At 28.3% G+C, this 10,715-nt stretch overlaps 2 non-coding genes across 2 annotated transcripts; both read left to right on the forward strand.

Annotated features, from left to right (window-relative positions):
- The first annotated feature begins 73 nt into the window (after window positions 1-73).
- LOC130500593 (U5 spliceosomal RNA) lies at window positions 74-191 on the forward strand. Its single transcript, XR_008939210.1, has one exon. It is a non-coding gene; the product is annotated as a U5 spliceosomal RNA (small nuclear RNA).
- Window positions 192-527: 336 nt separating this feature from the next.
- On the forward strand, window positions 528-645 carry LOC130500595 (U5 spliceosomal RNA). Its single transcript, XR_008939212.1, has one exon. It is a non-coding gene; the product is annotated as a U5 spliceosomal RNA (small nuclear RNA).
- Window positions 646-10,715: the final 10,070 nt, after the last annotated feature.

Below are 10,715 nucleotides of genomic sequence, written 5' to 3' on the forward strand. Positions count from 1 at the left end.
ACATTTCAGTCTCCCACATCAGATAATGGTAGTAACGATATAAATAGAGCTCTCGTTCACCGAATGAATACGCAGCCATGTGGTGAGTACAAAGCGAACTATTCTTTCGCCTTTTACTAAAGAATACCGTGTGCTCTCCTCACTAAGTGGCATACGCTTATTTTTGGAGGGTCTTGCTTTCTAGTGGGCCCAACAGCAGCTAGTTAAAAAATTAATAGATGCCATTTCAGTTGCCATGTAACTGGTTATAAAAGTTCCAGTGTCGAAAAAGAAGGTGAGAATATGTTAAGAACTTGGTGATTAAGTTGTTATAACCAGCCAAATTCAAAACGCCATCAGCTACCATCGCCATGATCAAAGTTTAAAAATGCAGCAACTTCAATTCATTACAGTAACATGACTTATTTCAGGCCCATGAAAGCTCAACATAATCTTGCGTTTATCCTCCCACATCGGTTGACTGGAACTACGTTGCAGCAGAATTTACATTATATATAAAGCTCTCGTTCATCAGCTCTAAATCACGCAGCCATGCGGTGAGCACAAAGCGAACTATTCTTTCGCCTTTTACTAAAGAATATCGTGTGCTCTCCATGCTAAGTGGCATACGCCTATTTTTTTGAGGGTTCTGCTTTTGAGTGGACCCAACAACAGCTAGTTAAATACATATTCTGGTTCGAGTGTAACTCTTAACCGTTTATTGTTTTGCCTTTGATTAATGCCATTTTCTTGCCAAAAGATGTCTCACTAAATCTTTGATAAAATCCTAATGTGTTGACTGGAAAAAAATCAGATACAAACAAATAAAAGCGATGGAACACGACTTGAAACGAGAAGGATAATGATAATGGAGCAAAACAAAATTGCAGAGCGAAGCTCTATTCATGCTTGTGTTTTACGTTATCTTCGTCTTCGCCGAAGAAGAAAACTGCAGAATCGCTAACAAAGTGTCTTCAAGAAAGCCCATTGCTTCTCTTTTCATTTGTTTCACTAATGGGCCTAAGTAATGTCCATTAATTTGAAGTTTATTCCACCAGGCCCATACAATATCTAGTTTGGGTACTGGAGTTTCTGTAATTAATATTCTGCCGTAACCTGATGCAACTCCATAAATGCATATTGCTCACGTTTAGCATGGCTGACCAATATGGAATCATATATATTGGATCTTATTGAAAGATGTATGAATATGTGAGAAAACATCTTTCAAAGGCCCCAGGTTATTATTTTATGAAATTCATCAATAATTATTATATTATGTATTTTTCCTTCTATTTTTCACTTTTTAAAAATTAATGCAGATTTGATTAGCCGTGGCAAAATTAAAGGACCCAGCTGGACTCATTCATTGGAAAATGAGAGAATTTCCAGGGATATAAAAAAAGTCAGAAAAGAAAAGCTGAAAATAAGAAATCAAAGAATTATAATATCAAAGTTAAAAAAAACAGTGCAGAAAATACAAAAATGCTAGGCTGTGTGTGTGACCCATTAGGGGATGGAGATTAAGCTTTGTACATATCTACGTGTCCATTTTGTGATTGGACCAGTTCTTGATTTGAAGTCATGAGATCTCTCTCAGTGGGACCATTTCCTAATACATGTTGGCCCGTTTCACAAGTGTGTCATTCTGTATACGTATTTTATACTTAATATTATAAGGTGCTATATGTATGCACAACATAACCTTTTAGCAAAAAAAAAAAACATAACCTACTTACATATATTTCTTTAGATTTTTGATTTAAATGTGTTAGAATTTGGTTTTACATAACACGTATGTATATCACCAACCAATAATTAATCTATTACTCTAGTAGTATAAGGAGAGACACTATGTAAGTGTAAAAGAAATAAATGCAACATGTGAGCAGAACTACACATGTTACTATATAGTCAAACATATGCACAAGACATTTTACATTAAAATTGTCATACCATTGTTAATTAGTCTTCATAAAATTTAGAGTTAGGTTGAGTTGGAGTAGCTATTGAGTTGGCCTACTCTGTTGAGTTCGAAAGTCAGTCAGTATAACATTCTATATATTTAGTGGTTCCTATTTCTATCCTCTTTTTCCTTTAGGCATTCTAGTAATACTTTTAACGCTATACATATGTTTATATAATGTCACTTACATATATTATATAGAATTGAAGTCTGTAAGTAAGTATGATATCGCAATAGGTATCTACAACTAAGAAAAAGGATTATAGAGATTATCATTAAAGATTAGCCACAATCTGTCAAGCCGCCATAGTAATTAATTGATTCTGATTCTGATAGAAGATAATAATAGTAGAGCTCTAAGATAGACCAAACTAAGAAGAGCTTAGTGGGTAGTTAGATAAGCATCAACTTAGGCACTACACCAATGATAAAGCATCTACTACGTGAAGCTTTTTAGTGTAAAAATGTACATTGCAGATATATATTACATTTGCATACACATACAGAAGTTATCGATTCGAGAGTACTAAGTACTAACTATACTATTCCACTTTTATTAGGTTGAATAACGCATGTGAGATCAATCCGGTTGATATTCATTATTTAGTAATTTAGTATTGGTGTGAAGAACATGAATGGTGCCACGTTTTCACTCTCACATTTGATAGCGTACAAATTCACATGTTTCTTGTTTTGGCCCTATATATTACATATTCTAATGTACACATAGTAAAGTATAACTAAATTGGTTATAAGTTATGAATAAAGATTTTGAATATCATACGGAATCTTTTTCTGTTGTAATGTTTTCGTGCTTCTGTTGTAAATTGGTTATAACCTATTTCGTTTTTGTTTTAATATTTTTTTTTTTGGTTTTGGTATAAATGATCTAAGTGTTAATGTGATACGCATGAGCTATTATAACTGAATTTTCCTTAAATTATACAAAAAAATAACGTACTAATATAAGCTATTGATACTATTATTTACGTATGTATATGCATATAAAAATCGATATACTAATATTTACCGGTCAGGTCATCGAAGTAACTAGTGGAAATATCTTTCTTAGGAGAATAAAAAAAAACTAGTGACGTGGGAACATCTTTCTTAGGAGAATAATGAAATGCATCTGAATTTGATCGGAGCCTAAATGCCACTATGCGAGAAAGATATATAAAGAGGTTATTATTTTATTTTTTTGAACGGAGAGATAAAGAGGTAATTAAAAAGAAGAAACGGTGGCATAGAGTATAGTGAGTCATAATCTGACAACGCCGACCAAAGTCCAAAAAGATACGTAAAGATGAAAAAGGGTCCCTTTGAACACTTCTTGTGTGCAAAATCTCGATGGCAACTTGTACCAGATTTATAACGTCTTTCAAATTAGTTAAGTTAGCGTATTGTTAATGATTTAATCAAAGATATTTTAAACGTCTTTTTTTAGGGGAGTTTTAAAGACTTGTATGTTCTAACCATACAAGTTTCACTCAACTCGACTGAGGCAATGAATTATGGTCCTATTTAGAAGAGATGTAACAGTCGAGAACCAGCTAATTTTGTTTATGTGAGCTATTTTGTGGACACTGGACAATCGAAAACAAAAACAATATTTATAACTGTGTCTACAATATTTTGAAAAGTGTCACTATACATCGAATCATCTTGCAAATGTTTGCGAGTATGTATAGACAGATTAAGAGAAAGTTAAAAGATTTTAAATTCATGTTGCTATTTAGTAATAATTGGAGTATGGAGCTCGAGTAAAAGTCAATAAAAGATTAGTAGTGCAAAATCATTTAGGCGTCATTATCATTCCATTGAAATTGATAGCTACAATGATCTACAATGATCTGAATTCACCTATTTGTCAAAGTTTGTGGTTGTTCATTTTCTTGTTTCTTCCTTTCAAAGTAATATTGAAAAATGTTTCCCAAGATCAATTTAATGTAGCGACTGATAAACAAATCAAACATTTATGGTTTTTTTTGACAATCATCTTATGTGAGTGAGTGCTCTAAGAAACTATATTCTAAAACTAGATTTTTATATTTTTGAATTTTTTTTTTCAAAATCCATAGGTTAACTCTTTTTAAAATAATGAGTTCGGTAAATCTTCTATATACTGAAGTGTATACTATTCACTTTTATTTAAAAATTTCAAACCACATTCTACATTTGAATTAATGTATTCTAAACTATATTTCATGATATATAGGAATCATTCTAATATTTAGTTTAGTAAAATTTCATATACTACCTAAATCAATGGAATTAGCATTATAAAATCTTCACTATTTAGAGAAACAGAGACAACATAGTATCTAAACTCTTTGATAATCATCTTATGTTAGTGCTCGATGAAACTATACACTAAAACCAAATTTTCATAATTTTGAAAATTTTCCAAATCTGGGGGTTAATACCTCTTCTAAAATAATGAGTTTTCGGTAAATGCTTTATATACTGAAGTTTATACTCTTTACTTTTGTTTAAAAAATTCAAACCACATCTGACATTCGAATTAATGTATTCTAAACTATCTTTCATGGTATATAGGAATCATTCTAATGTTTTAGTATTTATTTTTCTAAAATTTCATATACTGACTAGATTATTGGAATTAGCATTATAAAATCTTCATTATCTAGAGAAACGAAGACAACAGAGGTTCTAAGCTTTTTGACCATCATCTTATGTTAGTGCTTGGTAAAACTATACACTAAAACTAAATTTTCTTATTTTTAAATTTTTTTCCAAAATCTGTGGGTTAACCCCTTCTAAAATAATGAGTATTCGGTAACTGCTTTATATACTGAAGTTTATACTCTTTACTTTTGTTTAAAAAATTTCAAACCACATTCGAAATTTGAATTAGTATATTATAAACTATCTTACATGGTATATAGAAACCATTGTAATTTTTAATATTTAGTTTGGTAAAATTTCATATACTACCTAGATTAGTGGAATTACCATTATAAAATCTTTATTTTCTAAAGAAACAGAGACAACAAAAATTCTAAAACTCTTTGACCATCATCTTATGTTAGTGCTCTAAGAAACTATACACTAAAACCTGATTTTGATTTTTTTGATTTTTTTTTTTCAAAATCCGTGGGTTAATCCCTTTTAAAATAATGAGTTTTCGGTAAATGCTCTATATACTGAAGTTTATACTCTTCACTTTAGTTTAAAAATTTAAAACCACATTATACATTTGAATTACTCTGTTCTAAACTACCTTTCATGGTAAATAAGAATTATTATAATTTTATAAGATTTAGTTTACTAAAATTTCATATACTGTTTAGATTAGTGGAATTAGCATTATAAAATCTTCATTATCTAGAGAAACGGAGACAACAGAGGTTCTAAACTTTTTGACCATCTAATATGTTAGTGCTCGATGAAATAATACAATAAAACCAGATTTTTATATTTTTGAAACTTTTCCAAAATCCGTGGGTTAACAACCACTTCTAAAATAATGAGTTTTCGGTAAATGCTATATATACTAAAGTTTATACTCTTCACTTTTGTTTAAAAATTTCAAACCACATCCGACATTTGAATTAATGTATTCTAAACTATCTTTCATGGTATATAGGAATCATTCTAATTTTTTAATATTTGTTTAATAAAATTTCATATACTGCCTAAAATAGTGGAATTACCATTATAAAATCTTCATTATCTAGAGAAACGGAGACAACAAAGGTTCTAAACTCTTTGACCATCATCTTATGTTACTTATCGATGAAACTATACATTAAAACCAGATTTTCATATTTTTGAAAATTTTCCAAAATCCGTGGGTTAACCCCTTCTAAAATAATGAGGTTTCGGTAAATGCTCTATATATTGAAGTTATACTCTTCACTTTAGTTTAAAAATTTCAAACAACATTCTACATTTGAATTATTGTATTATCAACTATCTTTCATGGTATATAGGAATCATTCTCATTTTTAAATATTTGTTTACTAAAATTTCATATACGGCCTAGATTAGTGGAATTAGCATTATAAAATCTTCATTATCTAGAGAAACGGAGACAACAGAGGTTCTAAACTCTTTGACCATCATCTTATGTCATTGCTCGATGAAACTATACACTAAAACCAGATTTTCATATTTTTGAAAATTTTCCAAAATCTGTGGGTTAACCCCTTCTAAAATAATGAGTTTACGGTAAATGCTCTATATATTGAAGTTATACTCTTCACTTTAGTTTAAAAATTACAAACCACATTTTACATTTGAATTCATGTATTCTAAACTATTTTTCATGGTATATGGGAATCTTTCAAAAAATTTAATATTTAGTTTATTAAAATTTCATATACTGCCTAAATTAGTGGAATTAGCACATTCTACATTTGAATTAATGTATTCTAAACTATATTTCATGGTATATAGGAATCATTCTAATTTTTTAATATTTAGTTTAGTAAAATTTCATATAGTGTCTAGATCAATGGAATTAGAATTGTAAAATTTTCAATATCTAGAAAAACGGAGACTACAAAAGTTCTAAACTCTTTGGCCATCATCTTATGTCAGTGCTCTATGAAACTATACACTAAACCCAGATTTTCATATTTTTGAATGTTTTTCAAAATCCGTGGGTTAACCCCTTTTAAAATAATAAGTTTTTGGTAAATCCTCTATATACAAAAGTTTATACTCTCCACTTTGGTTTAAAAATTTAAAACCACGTTCTACATTTGAATTAATGATTTCCAAACAATATTTCATGGTATATAGGAATCATTCTAATTTCTTAATATTTACTTTGGTAAAATTTCATATACTGTCCAGATTAGTGAAACTACCATTATAAAATCTTTGTTATCTAGAGAAACGGAGACTACAAAGGTTCTGAACCACTTTGACCATCATCTTATGTCAGTTCTCTAAGAAACTATACACTAAAACCAGATTTTCATATTTTTAAAATTTTTCCAAAATATGTAGGTTAATCCCTTCTAAAATAATGAATTTTCGTTAAATCCTCTATATACTGAAGTTTATACTCTTCACTTTTGTTTAAAATTTTAAAACAACATTCTACATTTGAATTAATGTATTTTAAACTATCTTTCATGGTATATAGGAATCATTCTAATTTTTAATATTTAGTTTAGTAAAATTTCATATATTGTCTAGATCAATGGAATTAGCATTATAAATTCTTCATTATCTAGAGAAACAGAGACTACAAAGGTTCTAACCTTTTTGACCATCATCTTATGTCAGTGCTCGATGAAACTATACACTAAAACCAGATTTTCATATTTTTGAATTTTTTCAATGTCCGTGGGTTAAAATATTGAGTTTTCCGTAAATCCTCTATATACTGAAGTTTAAACTCTTCACTTTTGTTTAAAAATTTCAAACTACATTCTACATTCGAATTAATGTACTCTAAACTATTTTCGTAGTATATAAGAATCATTCTAATTTTTTAATATTTATTTTAGTAAAATTTCATATACTGTCTAGATCAATAGAATTAGCATTATAAAATCTTCATTATCTAGAGAAACGAAGACTACAAGGGTTCTAAACTCTTTGACCATCATCTTATGTCAGTGCTCTATGAAACTATACACTAAAACCAGATTTTCATATTTTTGAATTTTTTTCAAAATCCGTGGGTTAACCCTTTTTAAAATAATAAATTTTCGGTAAATCCTCTATATACTAAAGTTTATACTCTTTATTTTTGATTAAAAATTTAAAACCACATTCTACATTTGAATTAATGTATTCTAAACTATCTTCTTGGTATATAGGAATCATTCTAATTTTTAATATAAAGTTTGGTAAAATTTCATGTATTGCCTATATCAATGGAATTGGAATTATAAAATCTTCATTATTTAGAGATATGAGACAACAAAGGTTTTAAACTCTTTAACCAACATTTTATGTTAGTGCTCGATGAAACTGTACATTAAAACCAGATTTTCATATTTTTGAAATTTTTCCAAAATCCGTGGGATAACCCTCTTCTAAAATAATGAGTTTTCGGTAAATGTTCTATATACTGAAGTTTGTACTTTTCGCTTTTGTTTAAAATTTTAAAAATACATTCAACATTTGAATTAATGTATTCTAAACTATCTTTCATGGTATAGATGAATCATTCTAATTTTTAATATTTAGTTTACTAAAATTTTATATACTGCCTAGATCAATGGAATTAGCATTATAAATTTTTTATTATCTAGAGAAACAGAGACAAAAAAGATTCTAAACTCTTTGACAATCATCTTATGTTAGTGCTCGATGAAACTATACGCTAAAACCATATTTTCATATTTTTGAAATTTTTCCAAAATCCGTGGGATAGCCTCTTCTAAAATAATGAGTTTTCGATAAATGCTCTATATATTAAAGTTTATACTCTTCACTTTTGGTTTAAATTTTCAAACCGAAAATCAAATCAAACATAAGTAGTTGAAAATGGCTCGATCTATCTCGCTAACTGTCCATTCTTTTCTACTAACTCAACATCGACTCATGCTCATCGATCAATGATTATTGTATATGACAAGAGGTCTGAGTATTTAATTTATAATCTATCAACATTATTATCACGCAAGAGATATGGACGAATAGACTTATACGTATCAACTAGGTCCGAGTTGACCATGCTACAGGAGAAAACTAATGCGACGATGATAGTATATAAGATCATCTATAGTGCAGAAACATAACATATACGAATCTGAAATAACTATTCAACGTGGATTGTTGACTAAAAGACAATGGCTCCCATGAATTGTATTGTTTCTCTTTGAGAAATTAAGACATTAACCAAATTGACTAGCCCTACCACGAGAATGTAATGTCAGTGATAAATTGTTGTAGGTTGGAAGGTGCATAATTTTTTTTTTTTTTGAAATAATGGGTGCATAATTTTCTCTCCTTTTGATCTTCAGTGTTTTGGCTTCATTATTGTTAAATATTGTCGACCATAATAGAGAACAGATAAGTTGAACAAACCGAGCAATAAAAGGATAAATAGTGAAGAATGTTTTCCGCCGAAGATATTACAAATATCGTCCAAGAAGTTATCTTCAATTCAAAAAATACCCATTTGTTTTTTTTGGCAACAAATACCCATTTGTTTTTTTTGGCAACAAATACCCATTTGTTTATATGTTCCTTTTTGTCCATTTTAATTGTTAAATTATAAGTCTTACGTTATTCTAAATTTCTTTCGGCCACTTTTTCCAAACGACTACCTGCACTTTTTAAGAGAAATGACCTCATGTATATGCTAGGATGTCTACAAAAAGTAACAGAAGTCTAACATTATTTTACAGATATTTTACTATGGTTTATAGTATCATATATAGTCATATGATTTTTATTTTCTTGCAACTGTATATAGTCATATGATACTGATCTTTTTTTCAATAACATATGATACTGATCTTGAATCTTGCGTTAGTTTCAGTGTATATTTTTTAATAAAACGAAACATGTTTCGATGTTCACTTGGCTTCCATATAAAATACCAATCAGCATTGGGTAGATCTAGATATTTCAAAAACTCTATGGGTCTAACTGGTGACCACCTCGGGAATAGTAGGAACAAAAAGGAAAAGAATTGATGGGAATAAAATTATGGGAATGATGAGGAACGGTTATTCCATATCAAATTTGGTGAGGAATAAATTTGTTCTTTAATTCTCTACAATAAAAGGAATGAGAAGGAATGAAAAGGAATGACTATTCCTAATGAATGGTAAAATTTGTTAGGAACATTAAGGAATGCATTATTCCTCTTCATTCCTTGGTCACCAGTTAGACCCTATATGTTAATATTCGATAAATTAATGGATATTACTAATATCAAGTTAGATGATTAGAAAATAAAATATAATCATATAAAATAATAAAATATATATTTGATATATATGGTCTTAATATAAAAAATAATTTTATAATTAAATATGTAAAATATATATAAATATAAATAATACTGTACTGTTGTACTGTTTCTAATTCATGTTGAAGTTTATTTTGATGTTTCTTAATATTTTTAAATATGTTATTTTTTATTTAAACTATATTTAAGGAACATATTTTCTACACCAAATAGAACAAAAACAATATAAAATTGTACCTGTAAAATTTAATCAATACTTATACTGTAAATTAAGTATTCTTCTTGTTTTTTTGTAAAATATATCTTCAAAAATATATAAACCTAGAAAAAAGAATTATGTAAATTAATAACTTATAAGTAAATAAAATATTAAAATAGTAATATTATTAATTTATAGAGACAAATGGCAAATATATATATTATATATATATATATTATATACACGTATATATATATTAAATAATAAAAAGTTCTACGTTAGTAGATTCGTTCATTTTCTAAAGCAAAGTCCTCATTTAACTCTCAGATAAACTAAGGGGATGATTATTGGTAATAGAATTCTCGTGAACTTTGAAAATTTTGAGAATCCATTGTTATTGATTCTTGGATTTTAAAAATCTTAATAGAATCCATTATTATGGTTTAAGAATTTTCAAAATCCAATCAAATCTCTTGTTATTCAAAAACTCTTGTTATTGTTGATTTTTTAATTCTAAACAAATCTATTGTTATTGGGAAATGAATTCTATTCATTATTACTCATAAGAGTCAACTTTCAGAATATCATATGTATCCATGTGATTTTCAAAATCCATGTGATAACTCTTTTAATTCATTACACCTTAAAATCCAAAATATATG

The sequence above is a fragment of the Raphanus sativus genome, chromosome 9, assembly GCF_000801105.2.
Source record: "Raphanus sativus cultivar WK10039 chromosome 9, ASM80110v3, whole genome shotgun sequence".
In the NCBI taxonomy this organism is placed as follows: domain Eukaryota; kingdom Viridiplantae; phylum Streptophyta; class Magnoliopsida; order Brassicales; family Brassicaceae; genus Raphanus; species Raphanus sativus.